General features: G+C 45.0%; 1 protein-coding gene across 10 annotated transcripts in view; it reads right to left on the reverse strand.

Annotated features, from left to right (window-relative positions):
- Positions 1-26,047, reverse strand: part of LOC141127250 (keratin, type II cytoskeletal cochleal-like) — a 478,789-nt gene that overhangs the window by 316,997 nt on the left and 135,745 nt on the right. The gene's annotated exons all lie outside the window — the stretch shown is intronic.

Below are 26,047 nucleotides of genomic sequence, written 5' to 3' on the forward strand. Positions count from 1 at the left end.
TAGTGGTGTCCAGCACCGGTTGCCCTGAAGTTGGAAATTGTGCTATAGAGGACTGAAGTGAGTAGATGGCAGAGTCATTACGTAGGCCTGTACTCACTGCGTCTGAGGCCTGGGTAGGGAGATCCATTCGCATCCTCGATTTTGCTGGGCTCTGTGATGTCAGAGTTGCAGGCGAGGAATCAGGTGGAAAGGAGGAATGCATCTCGGTGTGTACATCTTGTGGATGGGCTCCAGGTAGGCCCGTGTAGTCTAAGGAGTGCCGCGCTGAGTCTCAGGCTGCGCCATCTTGGCTTCTGTGCTGCAGGCGATGGGGCTGGAAGGAGAAGGATTCCAGCTATTTTGGTCCCTTATCCTGGTTCCGTTTGTGGGACATTGTGGCTGCGGGGCTCGGGAGAGGTGATCGTGTCACCGTGGAGCTGGATGGCGCAGTGTTTAGGCCCGTTCGTCACTTCTTGTCTTGATAGCAGAGGCGTCCATTACAGTGCGCGCGCAAGCCATGCCCCCCCATGTTTACATTCCGTGTGACAGCAATAAAAGTGTTCAGAATTTTTTTTTTTTTTTTTTTTTTACAGAGACAATGTAAAAAAATAAAAATTGATAAAATAAATAAGAATCTATAGCATTGGAGAGGAGGCGGGGTTAACCCACACGTAGGCTGCCATGGAGTCTGTCAGGAAAAGAATACTAAAATGTATATCCACAAATGGTATTAGAGATATTAGATAATCTTTTGCAAAGACTATGTTTGTATAAATTGCACAACTGTGTTTCAAAATAAATTGTAAATACTTGGAATACTTGCTTGGCAATAAATTAATAAATAAAACTTCAAGCAATTTTGTAATCCACTAAACATTGGCTGTCAGTATTACACTACTCAGAGGGAAAACAGGATTTTTATACTACCTTAAAATCCCTTTCTTGGAGTTCATCAAGGGACATAGGAACAGGCAAATTGAAGAACATTGGGTCATGCTGCCTTCACAAGGACTGGCAAAACCCACTGGCTGGTCAAGTATAATCCCTCATATCTCATGATACTTTAGAGGTAGTCTGAGAGAAGATGTAGCTGAAAAGCTCTGACAGCTTTCAAGCAATGAAGGATATCTCCTTAGGATTAACTGGAGTAGGACAAAGAGCTGGAAGAGCAATGTCCTAGTTAAAGTGGAAGATAGAAACCACCTAGGAAGAAAAGAAGCTCTCAATAAAGTATAATCAGACAGCACTATGGTTTTCTTGATGTTTTAATGAGGATATTTTCCAGATGAGCATGATCTGAGAGGGGATAGCTGGGAACTAAAAGGAACAGTTTGCCTTTACCCGGAGTGATGTTAGAGCTGTATATGACGTCCTATAACTTAGAGGTCTAACTATAACCCAGAGCAAGCAACTGTACTGCAAGTTTGAAAATAACTTGCTAAGCTATGGCTAGACTTGCCAGGCTTCACAAGTTTGTTGCACAATTGCAGCAAGTCTGCATTGCATGACTCCAGATCAACTTTCTTTCCAAATATTCTGCAAATCTGCTGCAAGTTCTGGTTGCAATAGTCATCCCACCACAGGGGTCACTGTGGCTAAAGTTTCAGGCTGTAGAATTTCAGAGCTCTTGCTGTAGACTAGGATGAGCCGAACAACCCCCCCCCCGGTTCGGTTCGTGGCAAAACATGCGAACAGACCAAAAATTTGTGCGAACACGCAAACCCTGTTAAAGTCTATGGGACTCAAACGTGAAAAATCAAAAGTGTGAATTTTAAAGGCTAATATGCAAGTTATTGTCCTAAAAAGTGTTTGGGGAATCAGGTCCTGCCCCAGGGGACATGTATCAATGCAAAAAAAAGTTTAAAAAATGTCCGTTTTTTCGGGAGCAGTGATTTTAATAATGCTTAAAGTGAAAAAATAAAAGTGAAATATTCCTTTAAATATCGTACCTGGGGGGTGTCTATGGTATGCCTGTGAAGTGGCACGTGTTTCCCCTGTTTAGAACAGTCCCTGCACAAAATGAAGTTTATAAAGGAAAAAAAAGTCATTTAAAACTGCTTGCGGCTGTAATATAATGTTGCCCCTCCCAGCCCATTCAGATGTTTGAAAATAGAGGACCTCCTGTATATACTATTCAGCCTGCCCTATACACTCTGTGTAAAATTGGGCCTTAGGTGTTGGTGGTACCAGAACACTGTAAGCCCTCACAGTTACTCTTGGTGGGCGCTGGAATGGGCCCTGCTACAAAATATTATATCAAGAATTGTAATTACACGCCCCTTTTAAACAGAGGCAGAAAAATTGGGTCTTAGGCAGTGGTGGTGGCACAACACTGTAACCCCTCACAAATACACTTGTTGGGTGCAAGAACGGGCCCTGCTGTGAAATATTAGATCAAAAATTGTAATTACATGCCCCTGTTAAACAGGGGCATAAAAATTGGGCTTTAGGCGGTGGGGGTGGTGGTGGCGGCGCAACACTGTATTGTGTCTAGTCAACAGTACTAGTCATGGACATGGTGCATCCTCTGCCGGGGGCCGTGTGGCACACTTGTCCTTTTTTTCTGCTGCTGGCCGTGTTATTGAGCCAGAACATGCAGAAGAGTTGGTGGAGTGGATAACAAAGCCGTCCTCATCCTCTGTCACCCAGGCTCAGAGTAGTTTTCCTTCCTATGCAGCTGCCAAAGTGGCCCATTCCACCAGCTCCTTGTCCACAGTCACTCCTTCCGTAGCCCAACCATCATGGATGAAGGAGTCCCCCGAGCTATTCGACCACAGTGTCGGGTACATGCTGCTGGAGGATGCACAGCGATTTGAAGGCTCCGATGTTGGTTCCCAGGTTGAGGAAGGGAGTAACGTGAGCCTAGAGAGAGGGGATGCCCAAGAAGGCCAAGAAACTGGCAGGCATGTTCCCCCAGCTGCAGCATAGCGCCAAGTTTGCTCCAGTGACAAGGAGGGAGGGGATGATGAGGTCACTGACTCTACTTGGGTGCCAGATAGAATAGAGAGGAGGAGGAGGCAAAACTCCAATGATGCAGGATGTCCTCTAGGGGGCAGCTTAAGGGCAGCCACCCTACTGCCTCACACCGCAGGTGCAGGGTGCTGCTGACTTCCCGCTTATTTTGAAAAGTTCCTTGGTGTTGGCCTTTTTTGGACACGTATGCAGCAGATCACACCATTGCTGTTTGCAACCTATGTCTGAAGCGGATCAAGCATGGCCACAAAAAAAACAAGAGAAATAGCCCTGGGACTTTAGATGAGGTGAGAGATGTTTAGCCAATGTTCATAGTGAACACTGAGACAAAATCAATTTATTTGTTTCAAACAGTTATGTAACAGAGTGGCAACAACAATGATTGTGAGTTACCCGGCATAATAGCCAATGCACACAACACAGATGAAAGTAAATAAACAAAGATTTATTACAAATGTTATACATCAATGAGCAACAATACAACTTGAAAGTTGCTAGGTCAGTAAATACACATACACAATAAGAAAATAAAATGTACATACAGTATCTCTCAAAAGTGAGTACACACCTCACATTTTTGTAAATATTTTATTCTAGCTTTTCATGTGACAACACTGAAGAAATTACACTTTGCTACAATGTAAAGTAGTGAGTGTACAGCTTGTATAACAGTGTAAAATTTCTTTCCCCTCAAAATAACTCAACACAGCCATTAATGTCTAAACTGCTGGCAACAAAAGTGAGTACACCCCAAGTGAAAATGTCCAAATTGGGCCCAATTAGCCATTTTTGATCCCCCATGTGACTCGGTGTTACAAGGTCTCAGGTGTGAATGGGGAGCAGGTGTGTTAAATTTGGTGTTATCGCTCTCACTCTCTCATACTGATCACTGGATGTTCAACACGGCACCTTAATGGCAAAGAACTCTGAGGATCTGAAAAAAAAAAGAATTGTTGCTCTACATAAAGATGGCCTAGGCTATAAGAAGATTGCCAAGACCCTGAAACTGAGCTGCAGCACAGTGGCCAAGACCATACATCGGTTTAACAGGACAGGTTCCGCTCAGAACAGGCCTCCCCATGGTCGACCAAAGAAGTTGAGTGCACATGCTCAGCGTCATATCCAGAGGTTGTCTTTGGGAAATAGATGTATGAGTGCTGCCAGCATTGCTGCAGAGGCTGAAGGGGTGGGGGGTCAGCCTGTCAGTGCTCAGACCATACGCCGCATACTACATCAAATTGGTCTGTATGGCTGTCGTCCCAGAAGGATGCCTCTTCTAAAGATGATGCACAAGAAAGCCAGCAAATCAGCTTGCTGAAGACAAGCAGACTAAGGACATGGATTACTGGAACCATGTCCTGTGGTCGGATGAGACCAAGATAAACTTATTTGGTTCAGATGGTGTCAAGCGTGTGTGGCGGCAACCAGGTGAGGACTACAAAGACAAGTGTGTCTTGCCTACAGTCAAGCATGGTGGTGGGAGTGTCATGGTCTGGGGCTGCATGAGTGCTGCCGGCACTGGGGAGCTACAGTTCATTGAGGGAACCATGAATGCCAACCAGCGGTTTAGACATTAATGGCTGTGTGTTGAGTTATTTTGAGGGGACAGCAAATTTACACTGTTATACAAGCTGTACACTCACTACCTTACATTGTAGCAAAGTGTAATTTCTTCAGTGTTGTCACATGAAAAGCTAGAATAAAATATTTACAAAAATGTGAGGTGTGTACTCACTTTTGTGAGATACTGAACATATGGACAGGAAAGTATATAGACATAATGCAGACATCAATAATACCTAGCATGTACTGGCATAAAACAAGCATCAACAAAGCCCTATGCATTTCGCGAGACCCTGCTCGCTTCTTCAGGGGCGGATGCATGAATGTTGTATCTGCAATGTAAGTGATAAGATCAATAAATGTATATTAAACACTGGGTATCCTCACTAGAGCGCCCTTCCACCAAACAGACACCCCCACCGCGCCAATGCCTCTAAATAAACTCAAATAGTGGTGTGAACTAATATTAGGTGGTGAACACCCAAAACATCCAATTCCTTACTCTCACAAATAGTGTTGACCAGTGTTAAATGGTGTGTATAAAATGTAATGAAAACGTGAGAATTGATAAAAACAAGCGAAAATAGGAACAGCTGCCCCTTTAAATTATAAAGTATACAGGCAAAGTATTTACTCCACCATGCCACTGCTTGCCCAATACTCCCCTAGAGGCACATGGAATAAATATGGGGCGCTTCAAATATAAATAAGTGTAACCAAAAAACTGTGTATAGCACAATAGTGGTGGAACCCTCCTACTGTGTTTTGTGCTACACGTAACAAGTGTAACCAAAAAACTGTATATAGCACAATAGTGGTGGAACCCTCCTACTGTGTTTTGTGCTGCACGTAACAAGTGTAACCAAAAAACTGTGTATAGCACAATAGTGGTGGAACCCTCCTACTGTGTTTTGTGCTGCACGTAACAAGTGTAACCAAAAAACTGTATATAGCACAATAGTGGTGGAACCCTCCTACTGTGTTTTGTGCTGCACGTAACAAGTGTAATCAAAAAACTGTATATAGCACAATAGTGGTGGAACCCTCCTACTATGTTTTGTTCTGCACGTAACAAATAACACACATTAAATGAATAATTGTGACATTCACGTGAAACACTCTGTGAAATCACTGCATTCCATGCTGTGACATCTCAAAACATTAAATGACAGTCCATATGAATCAGATCCATCCAAGAGGAACTGCTTGTGATCACATCCAGTGTAAATCAGCTGCATACATTTAAGTGTCTTCGTGTGTCTTCCACCTCACCCCTGTGCTCAGTGAATCACACCCTCCAGAAATGCACTCACCGAGTTACAATGCCAGCACTTTCATGCAAGGCAAAAAACACAAGTTTTACCACACTCAGGTGTAAAAAATGGCAAGATACGTGTCCAGGAGGATAGTTGTTATATGGATCCACATGTAAGAAAATAAAATGCTCCAATAGTGTAAACCAGCAAAACTATTTATTAAAACCACTGCAACCTTCAACTGATGCACTCACATTGTACAAATGATAAAACAGCAGAAATCATTTGTGGATCACATCAATCTTCAAGCAATCTTCAAACAGGTGTAACTCAAATAATAAACAACTGGTGGTCACGGCGGACCCGAGGTGTGCTTTCTCTGGGCTGCAGTATCACTGCAATCTCACCCTCCCTTCAGCTCTCCTCCGCTCCTCCGTCCACTAAAACTTCCTGATTCCTGTGTAGTTCAACTGCCCTGTGTGTCACGTCTCACAGCCACGCCCCCGACATGTTTCGTCATAGGTAGACTTAATCATGGGATTGGCTGTGCAGGCTGTCATTCACCCCTTATATTTGCTTCTAATTGACGCCCATTCGGCCGCGCATTGCGCATACGCACACCTCGCATCCCCGTTCCGCTGATTATGTATGGGATATCTCATTTAAAACACTCATAAAACAAAATCGTTGAAAATCTTTTAGACATTACACATAAATCACACTTAATTGATAAATATGCATATCATTCCCAATGGTTGTTTCAAACCTTAGATCAATTATGGTGAGTTGGATAGAGGGATCCTGCACGGGCTCCCCCGCTGGACAAGAGTGGTAACTGCATACCCTATCCCATCCAACCTTATCAAATGCTGGATGGTGATCAAAAGGCAAACGGCCCCCTAGTGTCCAGTGTCCATATTGCAGATTTTTCAGCATGCGTGAAAGTATTCATGGTGGGAACCTCTCTCAATCAAATGTATCCGTCTTTACAGATCTCTTTTTTTAAAAATAAGATCACATGGACTCTATATTATAAAACTATTAAATATAAACTCTGAGTGTTCATGCTCAGAGATTATCTTATTCCAATATATCAACCCTTTCAGGAATGGGTCTAAAATAAAATATACCCTCATAACGATATATTACAAACATGGTATTTTTGACTTTATCATATAATATGCAGGGGCAGCCAGTTATAGAGATAGTTTAGCCTGTTTAGTTTACCATGTTTGTAATATATCGTTATGAGGGTATATTTTATTTTAGACCCATTCCTGAAAGGGTTGATATATTGGAATAAGATAATACACTCTTGTCCAGCGGGGGAGCCCATGCAGGATCCCTCTATCCAACTCACCATAATTGATCTAAGGTTTGAAACAACCATTGGGAATAATATGCATATTTATCAATTAAGTGTGATTTATGTGTAATGTCTAAAAGATTTTCAACGATTTTGTTTTATGAGTGTTTTAAATGAGATATCCCATACATAATCAGCGGAACGGGGACGCGAGGTGTGCGTATGCGCAATGCGCGGCCGAATGGGCGTCAATTAGAAGCAAATATAAGGGGTGAATGACAGCCTGCACAGCCAATCCCATGATTAAGTCTACCTATGACGAAACATGTCGGGGGCGTGGCTGTGAGACGTGACACACAGCGCAGTTGAACTACACAGGAATCAGGAAGTTTTAGTGGACGGAGGAGAGCTGAAGGGAGGGTGAGATTGCAGTGATACTGCAGCCCAGAGAAAGCACACCTCGGGTCCGCCGTGACCACCAGTTGTTTATTATTTGAGTTACACCTGTTTGAAGATTGCTTGAAGATTGATGTGATCCACAAATGATTTCTGCTGTTTTATCTTTTGTACAATGTGAGTGCATCAGTTGAAGGTTGCAGTGGTTTTAATAAATAGTTTTGCTGGTTTACACTATTGGAGCATTTTATTTTCTTACATGTGGATCCATATAACAACTATCCTCCTGGACACGTATCTTGCCATTTTTTACACCTGAGTGTGGTAAAACTTGTGTTTTTTGCCTTGCATGAAAGTGCTGGCATTGTAACTCGGTGAGTGCATTTCTGGAGGGTGTGATTCACTGAGCACAGGGGTGAGGTGGAAGACACACGAAGACACTTAAATGTATGCAGCTGATTTACACTGGATGTGATCACAAGCAGTTCCTCTTGGATGGATCTGATTCATATGGACTGTCATTTAATGTTTTGAGATGTCACAGCATGGAATGCAGTGATTTCACAGAGTGTTTCACGTGAATGTCACAATTATTCATTTAATGTGTGTTATTTGTTACGTGCAGCACAAAAAACAGTAGGAGGGTTCCACCACTATTGTGCTATATACAGTTTTTTGATTACACTTGTTACGTGCAGCACAAAACACAGTAGGAGGGTTCCACCACTATTGTGCTATACACAGTTTTTTGGTTACACTTGTTACGTGCAGCACAAAACACAGTAGGAGGGTTCCACCACTATTGTGCTATATACAGTTTTTTGGTTACACTTGTTACGTGCAGCACAAAACACAGTAGGAGGGTTCCACCACTATTGTGCTATACACAGTTTTTTGGTTACACTTGTTACGTGCAGCACAAAACACAGTAGGAGGGTTCCACCACTATTGTGCTATATACAGTTTTTTGGTTACACTTGTTACGTGTAGCACAAAACACAGTAGGAGGGTTCCACCACTATTGTGCTATACACAGTTTTTTGGTTACACTTATTTATATTTGAAGCGCCCCATATTTATTCCATGTGCCTCTAGGGGAGTATTGGGCTAGCAGTGGCATGGTGGAGTAAATACTTTGCCTGAATAAATGTATATTGTTGATAAATGGGGGCAGGTTGAACGATTGGCAAGAGAGGTCTGAAACAGAGACCTCATACTTACCGAATGGCTGAGATAAATCTCCAAACACTGGATATCAAGATGGCGGTCGTGTCCACAACAGCAGCCGCTTAGGCTCCACATGCTTGACCAGACATATGACGACCTCCCATGCAGTCTTTTTCCCGTATACTATATTTGAGATTTAATATCTCTCAGAAATGATTTGGGTTGAATGAGAGTTCTTTGACCATGAGTGAAAGCTTTAACACAATAACAACATTTCTTGGTGAGTAGTTGAAAGTCTATCTAATACACAACCATCTATCTATAGTCTACAGCAAGGAAGAAAATATTAGGTTAAAATAAGAGAACTACATAAAGAAATACAGAGTATATTCCTGAAAACATTAATCTGCAAACATATTTAGTTACTTACAAGTAAAATGCAGACCTTTCCCATAGTTAACCTTTGCACCAAGGTTCCATCCATTCTGATGGTTGCTCTCCCATAAAAGTGTGTGTTTCCCTCCCATCTAGTCTGTGTATATCATTACATGCTGATGCCTAATTGGTTGGCATAGCGTGGCTCTGATAGGTGAGCTTCCCTATTCCTGGATAAGGACTGGCAACATCTCCAATCCCTATACTTTGAATAAGTCAGCCCCCTTTAACCACATGCCGACCGGGCCATAGCCGAAAGATGGCTACAGCGCGGTCGACTTATTCTGGGTGGGTGTCCATGGACGCCCTCACAGAATCGCGCTCCCATGCGCCTCCTGGGGCGCGCACCCGGGAACATCCATGACCCCTGGGTCGCATCAGGGATCACGGTAAATGGCCGCTGGTAGCGGCCGTTTACCATGTGATCGCTCCATCAAATGACGGAGTATCACTTGTAAACAAACCGGCGTCATGTCATGATGCCGGTTCCTCCCTCCCCTCTCTGTACCGATCGGTACAGTGTGAGAGGAGAGAGGGAGAGATCGTTTGCAGCGCTGTGGGCACTACAGATCCAGCCCACAGTGCTGCTCAGTGCCCATACTCTGCCATACTATGCAATACTCTGCCAATACTCTGCCAAAAAATTTAACAGAAACAAAGAATTTTTTTTTAACCAAATTTTCAGTCTTTTTTGATTTATGGCGCAAAAAATAAAAAACCCAGCGGTGATTAAATACCACCAAAAGAAAGCTCTATTTGTGTGAAAAAAGGGACAAACATTTCAAATGGGTACAGTGTTGCATGACTGAGTAATTGCCATTCAAATTGTGAGAGCACCGAAAGCTGAAAATTGGTCTGGTTAGGAATGGGGTTTAAGTGCCCAGTGGTCAAGTGGTTAATGCAAATCCTTGTGACTATTCTGAGCAGGAGCTTAACTTGAATTTTCCTGGGAAATTAAGTATTGATTACAAGTTGGTCTCCCTTCATTGTATATCCCAGCATGGGATCCTTTGAAGTGAGTATGTATAAAACAATGAGGTTTGGATCCCATTGTTTATATACACAAGCCTAGGCACCGACTTGTCTGGTCTATCAGAGATGTCGGTGATGATAATATGTTCCGCCCTACATAGCTACAAGCTAAATTAAATATATTCATTAAATATAAATAAATTAAATATACTTCTCCTTGATCCTCATCTGGGATCTTAAACCCTACTCCATCCCTCTCGAAAACCTGCACTGAGAGGAATAAAGGTCTAGCAATAGGTGTCCCAAGTACTTGCAGCCAATCTGCTAGCAGTACACCACCATCTGATTTTAGCAGGGAAATATCATTATCCCAGTGGCTAAACATTAAAAATAAATTCAGTCCCAGCCATCCACACACTTACCTTCTGAATGCTAGCTTGAATGCCAGCTTGGCCAAATTGCTAGCACTGCAACTACTGCCTTTTCAGCTGGTAGACTCTGCCCCCTTTTGTGAATTTGTGGACTGAGCTGTACCTCAGTTGCAGGTACCAAAATGCACTTTCCTTTCATGGAAGGCCATTCCAGCTCTCTACGGCATGTGGAAGGCAATGTTTTTGTCTTGTTGGACAGGGCGGTCAGCAGTAAGGTGTATATTACCGCAGACTCATGGTCTAGCAGGCATGGGCAGGGATGTTACCTTTCTTTCACAGTGCACTGGGTAACTCTGCTGGCTGCTGGGAAGGATGCAGGACAGGGTTCAGTATTGTTAGAGCTTGTTACGCCACCATGCCTCTAAAATGCTAGCAGTGATTCTGCCACAGCTCTCTCCTCCACCAATCCTCTTCTTCTTCCTATGTGGCCTCTTGTGCAGATTTGTTCTCTGAACCAGCGGTGCTCTGTAAGTGTTCAAGGGGCTACACAAGCACTCAGGCAAAAAGATGCTATGCTGTGCATGAGTTACATAGTTACATAGTAGGTGAGGTTGAAAAAAGACACAAGTCCATCAAGTCCAACCTATGTGTGTGATTATATGTCAGTATTACATTGTATATATGTTGCAGTCGTTTGAGTGCTTATCTAATATTTTCTTGAAACTATTGATGCCCTCCGCTGAGAGTGACTCCCGCCTGTGGAAGGGAATTCCACATCCTTGTCGCTCTTACAGTAAAGAACCCTCTACGTAGTTTAAGGTTAAACCACTGCTTAGGGGACAGGAGCCACACTGGGGCAGAGATTCTGTCAGCTCTGCAGGGGCAGGCTCAGAGGTCGTTGACGCCACGCCAGCTTCAGCCAGGAATGGTTGCATGCGACAATGGCACCAACCTTCTCTCCACCCTCAACAGGGACACTTAACCCATGTTCCATGCTTGGCACACATCCTGAATTTGGTGGTGCAGCGGTTCTTGAGCAGGTACCCAGGCTTACAAGATCTCCTGAGGCAGGCCAGAAAAGTCTGTGGTCATTTCCAACGGTCATACAATGCCAGTGCTCGGCTGGCTGACATTCAAAGGGAATGCAACCTGCCCATCAACCGTCTCATTTGTGACATGTCCACCAGGTGGAAGTCAACGTTGGCAATGCTGCAGTGGCTGTAGACACAGCAGAGGGCCATCGATGAGTACCTGTGTGAGTATGGCACCAGGACAGGGTCAGGGGAGCTTGGCTTTTTTTCGCCACGCCAGTGGCTACTGATCAAGTATGCATGCACTGTCCTGTCACCATTTGATGAGGCCACGAGGATGGCGAGCACACTGAGCAGCGACAATGCATGCATCAGTAATACTGTCCCTCTTGTCTTCCTGTTTGAGCACACGCTTCATGGAATAATGGACAGGGCACTTGAGGCAGAACAGTGTGAGGAAGAGGAGGACTTCCTTACCTCTCAAGACCCCCTTTATCCAGATATTATTCCTGCAGGCCCACCAAACACACAGGAAGAAGAGGAGGAGGATTGTGTCAGCATGGACGTGGAGGATAACACTCAGCAGCAGTCTTCAAGGGATGGTTTTCAGTCCCCAGAAACCCAAGGAGTTGTACATGGCTGGAAGGAGGTTGTTAAGGATCATGTGATCCTTAGTGACCCAGAGAACTCAGAATCAAATGCCTCTGGAAACTTTCACAGGCTTTTCAGAAACAGGGAGGCCATGCAGTGTAAGGACCCTAGGATTTGTGGTATCAAAGAGAAGGAATCATTACTGGCTGGCAACCTTTCTTGATCCACATTACAAGGGTAAGGTTGCAGAACTCATCCTGCTTTCGCAGAAGGAGCAGAGGATGAAACATCTTCAGGAGGCCTTGAAGAAAGGTTTATGCAATGCATTTCCAGACCCTGTGAGCTTACAATTTCCTGGTGCTGGACAACATGTTGCTGAGGCTTCTGTCAGGTCACCTGAGGCCAGGTGACAGATGCACACCGTTGGGGTCAGGGGTGCACCACAAAGGTAGTGGACCTATGGCTGACTGCTGCGGATGGGAATCTAGGTGGTTAAGGAAGGCAGGTCCGCTGGAACACAAACATGGATCCCACAGGGGCTAGAGCATAAGATTCCCTAGGGCGTGGAGTCTAAGAGCCAGCAGGTGTTTACCAGAGCCTCTAGTGGTGAGTATGGACTGGGCTGCAACTGGCTCCAGGTAGCAACCCCCATGGTCTCCCATGGTCTCCCACCCACTGGAGGCTACAGGAGGACAGACATAGTAAGGGAATGGGTTGGGGCGACAGGCAGTAGCAGACAAGGATAAACATAGAACACGCCAAAGGTCAGGGTCACAAGCAGGCAGGGATAGTCGAGAACAAGCCAAGATCGGTAACTGGAATCAGACGTAGAAGACACAGCAAGATGCACACGGAAGCTAAACATGCAAAGGTTGATCAGCAAGGCAGGCTTGCAGTGCACAGGTTAATATAGAGTTCCCTGATAGGGGCTGGGGTGGAGCCATGCTTTAGGTAGCCAGGTGAGAGTGGCTGGCCTCTAAAGGTGAACACATGGAGGAGAGGTAAGCTGACAGACAAAGATTACTGCATAACCATGACAGCTTCGTTCAGTCAGAGGAAGAGCAGTGGAGAAGGTGGCCGGCTGACCGATGCCTTTAAACAATTTTTCAGTCCTCTGCGCCAAGGTCTGATCGGTTCAAGCAACCATCGCCAGCACCTGCATTACATGGTTCAGGAAAATCTAGGGGCAAGAGCAGACTTGGAGACCTTTCCAACAGAGCATCCACTGGGTTACTGGGTCTTGAGGATGGACCACTGGCCAGAACTAGCTCAATATGCAATTGATCTACTGGCCTGTCCTGCATCCAGCGTTCTTTCTGAACGCACATTCAGTGCTGCTGGAGGGTTTGTAACGGATCATAGAGTGCGCCTGTCCTCAGACTCCCTTGATAGGCTCACATTCATAAAAATGAATCAGTCTTGGATCAGCAGCAGCAATTAAGCACCTGATGCTGATGTAACTGCTTGATTTTTCTATGGATATGGGATCCTTTGAAGACTGCCTATGCTGAGTGACTATCCTGTTCCTCCTCAATCTTGATGATGCTAGCTTCCAACAATATTTTTAGTTTAGAGCACCACCACTGCCTAAGGCCCAATTTTTCTTTCCCTGTTTAACAGGGGCATGCAATTACAATTTCTGATCTAATATTTCACAGCCGGGCCCCTTCCTGCGCCTAACAAGAGTATCTGTGAAGGGTTACAGTGTTGTGGCACCACCACCACCAAAGGCCCAGCAGCAGAAAAAAAGGACAAGCGTGCCCCACGGCCACCTGCAGAAGATGCACCATGTCCAAGACCAGCACTGTGAACTGTAGACACAGAGCCTGCTTGCCCTCTTTTAGTGGCCTGTGAGCGTCTGCCTCTCCTTGGTGGCCTTCCAGACATGATGGGGATTTTGTTTTGCAACACCACACTACACTGTATTGTGTACTGTGTACACCACCAGAAAAGTAGTAGCAACTGCACTATGGGTGCAAAGTATTTTGTACAACACCAGAAGTCTAATAGCAACTATGGGTGCACTGTATGTATTATGTACTGTGTACACCAGCAGAAAATTAGTAGCAACTGTACTAGGGGTGTGCGGTATTTTGTACAACACCAGAAGTCTAATAGCAACTATGGGTGCACTGTATGTAATGTGTACTGTGTACACCAGCAGAAAAGTAGTAGCAACTGCACTAGGGGTGCACCGTACTGTGTACTGTGTAAAATGCCTGAAGTATTTTAGAAACTGTACACCAGGAATGGCCTGCAGTGAGATATAGCTAAACACTGTTTGCAGTGGAGATATATATATAGTCAGGGACCTGTCAGCACCAGACAGGGGTATATGCGTGCGCGCATGCTCAAGCCGAGCAACAACGTCCATTCACTGGTGTGCATCAGCGTGTCCCTCGGGCGTGACGGGTGCGTGTGCGGTGGGCGCACATGCATGCGCGTTAGCGCTGTTTGGCGCATAAAGGACTCTCAGCTGCACTGGTGTGGTGCTGTTTCGTCTTCAGCTCCTGTGATCTGTCACCTGCACCTGATTGTTAATCTGCTATACTGACCCGGCTTTGTCTGACTACCCTGCTCTCTCCAATCCGACCCGGCTTGCCTGACTCTGCTTCACTCCTGCCTGTGATCCGTTGCCGACCTCTGCCTGTTTTACTGACTCTGATTTTGCCTGCTGTGTTCACCTGCCTGATTACCTGCCTACCCGGACTGCCTGACCCTGCTTGTGCCTGATGCTTGCTCCGTGTGCTGCTGTACTTCCAGCTCCTTGCATACAGCTCCAGTGACTGCTGCTCCAGTACTCATCAGCTCTTCAGTCTGCTGACCACCATCACCTGCAGTCCAGCCATCCCTGGTGGAATCTTTACTCTGCTATCAGCACCAGCAGCTCCTACTTCTACAGGCACTCCTACCTACTGTGCTCACAAGACCACTGTTCCCATTCCAGTGGCTCCTGAACCAGCGTTGTATGAGAGGTCTCCTCCTACAAGTCAGGCTCTACTACCAGGTACCTAACAGTACGAAACAGCCATGACTGAGCCTGCAGGAGAGACCTCCTCGATGAACGAGATCTGCACGCATCTTGTGGCCCTCACGCAAGCCGTGAAATCCCTGCAGGATAACTATACCAGGCTTGAAGGACAAGTCCAAAATCTTACTGGCCCCAGTCCCATGGCTTCCTCTTCTGCTGCTGCTCCTGTACAGAACTGTCTCCTCTCCTTCCGTTGTGATGCTCCCACCTGAGCGTCCCCATCCCAGAAAGGTTGTCCGAACCAAATTTCGGGCCTTTCGTAACGCCTTCCAGCTCTATTTTGCTTTACAACCCTGGACATCTCTCTAGAAGCCACCAAAGTGGGATTTGTGATCTCCCTCCTACAAGGAGAACCTCAGACCTGGGCTCATTGACTACTTGAAGGAGACTCGGTCCTGACCCATTCCCTACATTCCTTTTTTGAAGCTATGGCCCAGCTTTATGAGGATCCCCAGCAGACTGCCACAGCCGAGTCCGCCCTGTTTGCGCTCCAGCAAGGACGAGGACTATGTCACTGACTTCAGGTGCTGGAGCGCAGACACTCAATGGAATGATGCGGCTCTACGTCATCAGTTCTGCATAGGCCTGTCTGAAGGGCTGAAGGATGAACTTGCTCGGGTTGGCATACCAGATTCCCTCAAGGCCTTAATTTCCCTGGTGATCCAGATCGATCATCGCCTTCGGGAATGCCGATCTGATTGTTCTACTCAGCAAAACCGCCCAGGGGGGATGACTGCAAAGGCTCCCATTCCTGCCTCTCGCTACCTATCTCCACCCAGTTTTAACCCAGTCAGCTCGGTACCTGATGCTTCCGAGCCCATGCAGCTAGGGCCGATGCACCCTGCCTTGTCTCCAGAAGAACGAGCACGATGTCAGCTAAACCTGTGCCTCTACTGCGGTGGAACAGGACACTACGTCCATAACTGTCCGATCAAGATGAGTAAGTGTCCATCTCCTGTTCCTACTAGTCTCTCTGCCTTGTCTGCCAATTCAACCCACCTTGCTCTTCCTCTCTCATTACAGCTCATTACAGCTCCGGGGAAAGATAATTCCAGTCATTGACTCCGGAGCATGCAGTTGCTTTGTCGACTCTACCTTTGCCAGCTAACAAGATATTCCCTTACGAGAAAAGACTCATGGACTTTCTGTCTTCTTGGCCGATGGCTCCCGCATCAGATCAGGACAAGTAACCCAAGAGACTATTCCTTTGCCTGTTACTGTTTCCTTCCAGCATAAGGAGCTTCTGACCCTTGATGCCATCTCTTCTCCACTGTTTCCAGTTATCCTGGGCATACCCTGGCTCCAGGCCCACAATCCTCACATTAACTGGGTTACAGGAGAAGTAAAGTTTTTGCCTCCTTATTGCCAAAAGCACTACCTGTCCGAACCCTCCAATTCTTCAGCTACTCTTTTATGTTTAGACACCAGAATTTACTCCAGTCCATACCCAAGCATTATCATGAATTCATTGATGTCTTCAGCAAGAATGGGGCAGACTCCCTGCCACCTCATCGCCCCTATGATTGCCCAATTGAACTGCTTCCTGGGGCAGAGATCCCTTTTGGGCGTATCTTCCCCCTATCAGAGAAAGAGCAAGAGGCACTAAAGTCTTATATTGATGAAAACTTGGCCAAGGGGTTCATCCGTCCTTCAAGCTCCCCAGCTGGTGTCGGAATATTTTTTGTTACCAAAAAAGATAAGACTCTCCGCCCATGTGTAGACTACGGAGAACTGAATAAGATTACGGTCAAGAACCATTATCCCTTACCCTATATACCTGAACTTTTCCAGAAATTAAGATCTGCTGCCATATTCACCAAACTTGACCTGAGAGGGGCCTACAATCTGATCCGCATTTGGGCCGGGCACAAATGGAAGGTGGCTTTCCGGACCCATTTCGGGCATTATGAATACTTGGTCATGCCCTTCGGGCTCTGCAACGCCCCTGCTACCTTCCAACATCTCATCAACGATGGACTCAGACTTTTTAGACGTTTTTGTGATTGTTTTAGACGTTATTAAGATTGTGATCTTAATATTCTCTGGATCACTCGATCACCATCGGGAGCACGTCTGCAGGGTCTTGGGTCGTCTTCGCTTGCACGGACTGTATGCAAAGGCAGAGAAATGCGAGTTTGAGCAACAGAGCATCCAATTTTGAGGGTTGATAATCTCTCCAACTGGCATCGAAATGGACCCCCAAAAAGTGTCTGCCATTCTGGACTGGCCAGTACCCTTAGACAAGAAGGGTATACAACATTTTATTGGCTTTGCAAACTTTTATAGAAAGCTTATCAAGGGATTCTCCGCCATAATTGCACCCATCATGCAAATGGCCAAACAGAACTCCTGTTTCTGCTGGAATCAGATGGCCCAAGAAGCCTTTGAGAAGCTCAAAAGACTTTTTACCTCTGCTCCGATCCTCAGCCATCCTGATCCATCGTTACCTTTCATTTTGGAAGTAGATGCTTCTGAGGTAGCCGTGGGAGCAGTCATTTCACAATGTCAAGGTAATAAGGACCTAATGCACCCTGTGGGGTTTTTCTCTCAGAAACTCTCTCCCACAGAAAAGAACTATGACGTTGGTGACCGGGAGCTACTCGCTATTAAAGCCGCCTTGGAGGAATGGAGGTACCTTTCTAGAGGGCGCTGTTCATCCGATATTAATATATACCGACCACAAAAACTTAGAGTATCTAAGATCTGCTAAACGGCTAAAGCCTCGACAAGCCCGCTGGGCCCTGTTCTTTCCCACGCTTCTGTTTTCATATAACCTACTGGCCAGGGTCAAAGAATATTAAACCAGACATATTGTCACGCATGTCTGACAACCCAAAAGACTTATCTGTTCCTGATACCATCCTGCCCGCAAGCAACTTCCTACTCCTGCAGACAGATCTTCTTTCTTGGATCAAGGAAGCATCCTCGGACTCGTCAAGACCTCCAGAGGTCACTTTAACGTTCAGGGGTGGCTTATTTTGGAAGGGGAGCCAAATTTTCGTTCCTAAGAACATTCGAGTCAAAGTTTTAACCCTACTTCATGACCACCCACTGGCAGGTCACTTTGGGGTCCGCAAGACCCTTGAACTCATGCGACGCACATTTTGGTGGCCTAACCTGAAAGGCTTTTGTGAAAAATATGTCAGTTGTTGCCCTATTTGTATCCAGAATAAGACGACAAGAAACCGAGCTTGGGGACTGTTAAAACCTCTGCCTGTACCCGACAGACCCTGGAAAATTATTACCATGGATTTTATTGTGGAGCTTCCATGTTCTGAGGGTTATTCAGCTATTTATGTGGTTGTAGACGGCCTATCTAAAATGGCCCATTTCCTACCTTTAAAAGGAACTCCATCTGCTATGGAAACTGCCCGCATATTTATCAGAGAGATTGTCAGACTACATGGGATCCCTGCAAACATAGTGTCAGACAGAGGGGTACAGTTTACCTGACGTTTTTGGAGGGCCCTGTGTGATCCTTTGTACAGGATGATTGGGTGTCCTTGCTGCTCTTAGCGGAATTCGCCTATAATAATGCCAGCCATTCAGCTACTGAACAGTCCCCCTTTTTTGCTGCTTTTTTTTTTTTAAATGAAATTACGGATTTAATTTAACCTATCTACCTGACTTTCTTGAAGAGTCTCCCGTTCCGGCAGTGCAGGATACAGTGTAGTTCCTCAGCCACAACAACCGGGTGTTGCAGGAGGCGGTGTCCAAAGCCCAGGCACACAGCAAAAAAGCCTTTGACCGGAGCAGAAGAGGGGAACTGAACCTGCAGCTTGGCGATCAGGTATGGCTTTCCACCAATAATATTAAGTTGGCTTGTCCATCTAAGAAGCTTGCACCTAAGTTTATGGGACCTTTTCCGGTAAAGAGAAAAATCAATGAAGTTTCTTACGAACTAGCCCTGCCTGATTCTCTTCGAACCTCATCCAGTGTTCCATGTGTCACTGCTAAAACCTGCTGTACCTGATCCTTTCCCTAATAGAGGAACTAGACCTCCTGAACCTATCTTGGTGGATGGAAGTGAGGAGTATGAGGTGGAGGCTATCCTTGACTGCAGAAGGAGACAAGGGCAAATTCAGCGTTTAATTAAGTGGAAGGGGTACAGTCCAGAGAACAATTCTTGGGAACCTGACAGCAACATTCATGCCAGGCGATTAATTTGCGCTTATTTTTCTGCTCAGGTCCATAAATATTGGGACATCGACACAATTCTAATCTTTTTGGCTCTATACACCACCACAATGGATTTGAAATGAAACGAACAAGATGTGCTTTAACTGCAGACTTTCAGCTTTAATTTGAGGGTATTTACATCCAAATCAGGTGAACGGTGTAGGAATTACAACAGTTTGTATATGTGCCTCCCACTTTTTAAGGGACCAAAAGTAATGGGACAATTGGCTGCTCAGCTGTTCCATGGCCAGGTGTGTGTTATTCCCTCATTATCCCATTTACAAGGAGTGGATAAAAGGTCCAAAGTTCATTTCAAGTGTGTTATTTGCATTTGGAATCTGTTGCTGTCAGCTCTTAATATGAGATCCAAAGAGCTGTCACTATCAGTGAAGCAAGCCATCATTAGGCTGAAAAAACAAACCCATCAGAGAGATAGCAAAAACATTAGGTGTGGCCAAATCAACTGTTTGGAACATCCTTAAAAAGAAAGAACGCACCGGTGAGCTTAGCAACACCAAAAGACCCAGAAGACCACAGAAAACAACTGGTGGATGACCGAAAAATTATTTCCCTGGTGAATAAGACACCCATCACAACAGTTGGCCAGGTCAAGAACACTCTCCAGGAGGTAGGTGTATGTGTGTCAAAGTCAACAATCAAGAGAAGACTTCACCAGAGTGAATACACAGGGTTCACCACAAGATGTAAACCATTGTGAGCCTCAAAAACAAGAAGGCCAGATTAGAGTTTGCCAAACAACATCTAAAAAAGCCTTCACAATTCTGGAACAACATCCTATGGACTGATGAGACCAAGATCAACTTCTACCAGAGTGATGGGAAGAGAAGAGTATGGAGAAGGAAAGGAACTGCTCATAATCCAAAGCATACCACCTTATCGGTGAAGCATGGTGGTAGTAGTGTCCTGGCGTGGGCATGTATGGCTGCCAATGGAACTGGTTCTCTTGTATTTATTGATGATGTGACTGCTGATAAAAGCAGCAGGATGAATTCTCAAGTGTTTCAGGCAATATTATCTGCTCATATTCAGCAAAATGCTTCAGAACTCATTGGACAGCGCTTCACAGTGCAGATGGACAATGACCCGAAGCATACTGCGAAAGCAACCAAAGAGTTTTTTAAGGGAAAGAAGTGGAATGTTATGCAATGGCCAAGTCAATCACCTGACCTGAATCCGATTGGCATGCATTTCACTTGGTGAAGACAAAACTGAAGAGAAAATGCACCAAGAACAAGTAGGAACTGAAGACAGTTGCAGTAGAGGCCTGGCAGAGCATCTCCAGGGATGAAACCCAGCATCTGGTAATGTCTATGCGTTCCAGACTTCAGGCTGTAATTGACTGCAAAGGATTTGCAACCAAGTATTAAAAAGTGAAAGTTTGATGGATGATTGTTAATCTGTCCCATTACTTTTGGTCCCTTAAAAAGTGGGAGGCACATATACAAACTGTTGTAATTCCTACACCGTTCACCTGATTTGGATGTAAATACCCTCAAATTAAAGCTAAAAGTCTGCAGTTAAAGCACATCTTGTTTGTTTCATTTCAAATCCATTGTGGTGGTATAGAGCCAAAAAGATTAGAATTATGTTGATGTCCCAATATTTATGGACCTGACTATATATATACACTGCAGCTAACTGAATCACCTGCCTGCCAGAAGTATAGTAGAAACAGTACACCAGGAATGGACCGCAGTGAGATCTAGCTAAACTGTATGCAGTGGATATATATATATATATATTACACTGAGTAGATAGATAGATAGATAGATAGATAGATAGATAGATAGATAGATAGATAGATAGATAGATAGATAGATAGATAGATAGATAGATAGATAGATAGATAGATAGATAGATAGATAGATATATCTATATATATATATATATATATATATACAGTATATGAAATACACTGCAGCTAACTGAATCACCTGCCTGCCAGAAGTATAGTAGAAAGGTAGAAGTAGTAGGAACGGACTGCAGTGAGATCTAGCTAAACTGTATGCAGTAGATATAGATTATATATATATATATATATATATATATATATATATATATATATAGATAGATAGATAGATAGATAGATAGATAGAGATATAGATAGATAGATAGATAGAGAGATAGAGATATATATAGATAGATAGAGAGATATATATATATATATATATATATGTGAAATACACTGCAGCTAACTGAATCACCTGCCTGCCAGAAGTATAGTATAAACAGTACACCTCCAGGAACTGACTGCAGTGAGATCTAGCTAAACTGTATGCAGTGGATATACATATATATATCTATAGATATATAGATATATATATATCTATAGATATATCTATAGATATCTATCTATATATATATATATGAAATACACTGCAGCTAACTGAATAATCTGCCTGCCTGCCTGCTGTCATCTAAATGACACTCTCTCTGTCCACGCTGGCAATGACACGAGGCCGACCCGCAGTCAGCCTTATATAGTGTGGGCGTGGACTTAGTCCCCCTGAGCCGTGATTGGTGAAAGGCACCCTGCCTTTGGCCAATTATGGCTCTCTTAGCTGAGGGAGCTGTGATTGGCCAAAGCATGCAGGTCATGGTGCATGCTCTGGCCAATCATACAGCAATGCACTGCGCTCCCGCAGTGCATTATGGGTCGTTACGTGCCGCTCGAATTTGTCTCGAACGGCCCATAATGTTTGGTTTTCAACGAACGGGCAAACAGACAATGTTCGAGTCGAACTCATGTTTGACCCGAACAGAGAGCTAATCCTTACTGTAGACTCACAAGTGCAACTTTGCTCTTGCTAGAGCAGGGGTAGGCAACCTTTTGAGCACAGTGTGCCGAAAATGTTTTCAAAGAAATTGAGCCTGCTGATTTTATAAAAAAAAATGTCAACTGTTCTGAGCAAACTCTGCCCGCGGTAATAGGTCTGACCAGTTGTTGATGGTCAGAAATATAGCAACGTAGGAATTGCTCAAAGGACTGATTGGCTCGTTCTGCAGCCCCATTAGACTGCGGGTGATATGCAGAGGAGAAATCAAGCTGAATTCCCAACTGTGCACAAAAGGCTCGCCAGAACCGGGAGACAAACTGACTACCCCTGTCCGAGACAATCACCTTGGGTAGCCCATGTAGAAAAAAATGGAAGCCAGTTTCTTAGATGTGGGCAACTTCTTAAGTAGAATACAATGACACATCTTTGAGAACCGGTCAACCACCATAAGGATAATGCCCTGTACACACGGTCGGACTTTCCAACGGAACATGTGCGATCGGAGCTTGTTGTCGGAAATTCCGACCGTGTGTGGGCTCCATCGGACTTTTTCCATCTGAATTTCTGACACACAAAGTTTGAGAGCAGGCTATAAAATTTTCCGACAACAAAAATAGGATTTTTAAATACAGCTTACCTGTAAAATCCTTTTCTTGAGAGTACATCACGGGACACAGAGTATTAATTACATAGTGGGTTAGATAGGCACCATCGGTGATTGGACACTGGTTAACCCCAATTAAGGAGAATTCCTCCCCTATATAACCCCTCCCATATGGGGAGGACCTCAGTTTTGTAGCAAAGCAATAGGTAACCACGTGAAACTCATAGAAGGGCGGGAGCTCTGTGTCCCGTGATGTACTCTCAAGAAAAGGATTTTACAGGTAAGCTGTATTTAAAAATCCTATTTTCTTGATCATACATCACGGGACACAGAGTATTCATTACATAGTGGGATGTCCCAAAGCAATGCTCATTTGAGGGGAAGGAGACACAGATCAGAAAATAGACCGCAAATGGACCAGAGGAACTAAACTGCAGTACACTGCGCCCGAAGGCGGTATCCTCTTGCCCTCTTACATCCACCTGATAGAATCTCGTGAATGTATGGACTGAAGACCAAGTTGCAGCCTTACAGATCTGAGCCATGGAGGCCTGGTGATGCACTGCCCAAGAAGCACTAACAGCCCTAGTTGAGTGCGCTTTCACATGAAAAGGAGGAGTCTTCCTCTTTATATCATAAGCCTGAAAAATAACCTGTCTAATCCATCTAGAAAGAGTGGATTTCGACGCTGCTTGGCCTTTCTTCTGGCCATCCGGCAGAATAAGCAATCAGTTTTCTGTATCTGAGCGGTTGCCTGCAGATAGACACTGACTGCTCTAACCACATCAAGAGTGTGCAAAGATTCTTCCTCTGCGGACTGTGGATCTGGAAAAAAGGATGGTAGGATTACATCTTGATTCAAATGGAATCCGGAAACCACCTTAGGTAAGACGGAACGATTAGGACGCATAACAATCCTGTCCTTGTGAATAATTAAATATGGCTCTTTACAAGAAAAAGCTGCCAATTCTGATACTCTCCTAGCAGAGGATATGGGTATCAAGAAGACTAATTTTTTATTCAAAAGCTCTAAAGGAGCCAGGTGCAGTGGCTCAAAGGGTTGTCCCTGTAAAGCCGACAACACCAAATTCAAATCCCATGGGCATACTGGAGGTTTGACTGGCGGATTCAACCGCAGTGCCCCCTGAATAAAGGCCCAGACAAGGGAATGTGAAGCAATTGGCTTCTGAAAAAATACAGACAAAGCCGAAATTTGGACTTTGATAGTGCTCGAAGCCAATCTCATTTCTAGGCCTGACTGAAGAAAGGTCAAGATTCTGCTAATCATATACCTTCTAGGATGCCATCCCCTGGGTTCACACCAGGAAACATATGCCTTGCAGATTTGTAGTAAATAAGCCTGGAGGCCGGCTTTCTGGCATTGACCAGAGTGGAAAGGACTGACTCCGAGAGCCCACGGTCTTTTAAAATGTGGGTCTCAGCAGCCAAGCCGTCAAATTTAGACTTCGTAAAGCAGGGTGGCAAATCGGACCCTGTGTGAGCAGATCTGGCTGGAATGGGAGGACCCAACGCCTGCCCACTGCCATCTTTACGATCTCTGCATACCAAGGTCATCTGGGCCAAGCCGGGGCTACTAAAAGGACCGACTTTGTTTTCCTTTTGACCCTTCCCAGGAACCGCGGAAGAAGTGGGTTCGGAGGGAAGGCATACATTAGATTGTACTGATCCCATGGGATTGTCAGAGCATCTAAACCCTTAGCAAGTTCATCCCTTGTTCTGGACACAAATTTGTCCAGCTTCCTTTTGAATCTAGATGCGAATAGATCCACATCTGGTGTTCCCCACCTTTGACATATGGTCTGGAATATGTTGGGGTGTAAGGACCATTCTCCTGGGCATAATTGCCGGCGGCTTAAGAAATCCGCTTGCCAATTTTCCCCTCCTGGGATGAATACCACAGACAGGCAGGGAACATGGCTGTCTGCCCATGCAAGAATGCGATTCACCTCCCTTTGGGCATCCAGACTTCTGGTGCCTCCTTGGTGATTGATGTAAGCCACAGCCGTGGCTTTGTTGGATTGTATCCGAATAGGATGACCCTGTAGCCTGTAAGACCAGTCCATTAGGGCCAAATAAATTGCCTGAATTTCTAGAATATTGATGGGCAAACATCTCTTGGTTGCAGACCATCTTCCCTGCGTGCATGTTTCTTCCAGAACTGCTCCCCAGCCTGTCAGACTGGCATCTGTGGTTACGATCTTCCATTGTAGTGCAAGAAAGGCTTTGCCTTTCAAAAGATTTTTGGTTCGTAACCACCAATTGAGGCTTTTGCATATCCTTGGGGATAGGCACATCGGAAGATCCAAGGCATGAGTCTTTTTGTTCCAAGCTGCGAGAATGCTGCTCTGCAGGGGCCTTGAGTGAAACTGGGCAAATGGAACAGCCTCGAAAGTGGCAACCATCTTTCCTAACAGTCTCATACATAGTCGAATGGATGAATTCTTTTTACTTAATACTAAGCAGACTAGAGCTCTTACGGCCTTAACCTTTGGCTCTGGTAGAAACACCCTGCCTTGAGCGGTGTCTATGATCATGCCTAGATACTCCAACCTTGTTGAAGGTTGCAAATAAGACTTTTCTAGGTTGATTATCCAGCCTAGTCTTTCCAAATGTCTTACTGTCTTGAAGACAGCGTGGTTCAGGTGTGCCACCGAATGCTCTATGAGTAGCAAATCGTCTAGATAAGCTACCACAGTTATGCCCTGAGCTCTTAGATTTGCTAAGAGAGGGTCTAGAATTTTTGTAAAAATTCGAGGAGCTGTAGCGAGACCGAAAGGCAGGGCCACAAAGTGGAAATGGCGCTGGTCTACCGCGAACCTTAGATATCTTTGGTGAGCGGGAAAAATCGGCACATGAAGATATGCATCCTTGATATCTATTGATGCCATAAATTCTCCCCCCTGCAGGGTGGAGACCACCAAATGAATTGACTGCATTCGGAAGGATCGAATGTGTAGAAACTGATTCAGATGCTTTAGATCTAGGATGGGTCTGACATCTCCATTTGGCTTTGGAACGGTGAAGGGATTCGAGTAGAACCCTGAACCCTGATCTTTTGGGTTCATTTCTACTATCACTCCCTGGGATAGTAAGTGATCTAAGGCCAGTTGTAGCGGTTCTCGCTTTACTGGATCTTTGGGAACACTTGACCTTAGGAAACGAGCTGGTGGAAGCTCTATCAACTCTATTTTGTAACCTAGAGATACTGAAGAGACCACCCACTTGTCTTAAACCTCTTCCCGCCAGGCTCCTGAAAACTGTAGGAGCCTTCCCCCCACTCGGCCGAGTGGGGGCGCCCCTTCACAGGGATGTTTTGGGGCTCTGCTGGGCAGGCTTTCGTCCCCAAGCCTTTTTCTGCCCTTGGGTGTGACCCT

This window comes from Aquarana catesbeiana, linkage group LG02 (assembly GCF_042186555.1).
Source record: "Aquarana catesbeiana isolate 2022-GZ linkage group LG02, ASM4218655v1, whole genome shotgun sequence".
Taxonomy (NCBI): domain Eukaryota; kingdom Metazoa; phylum Chordata; class Amphibia; order Anura; family Ranidae; genus Aquarana; species Aquarana catesbeiana.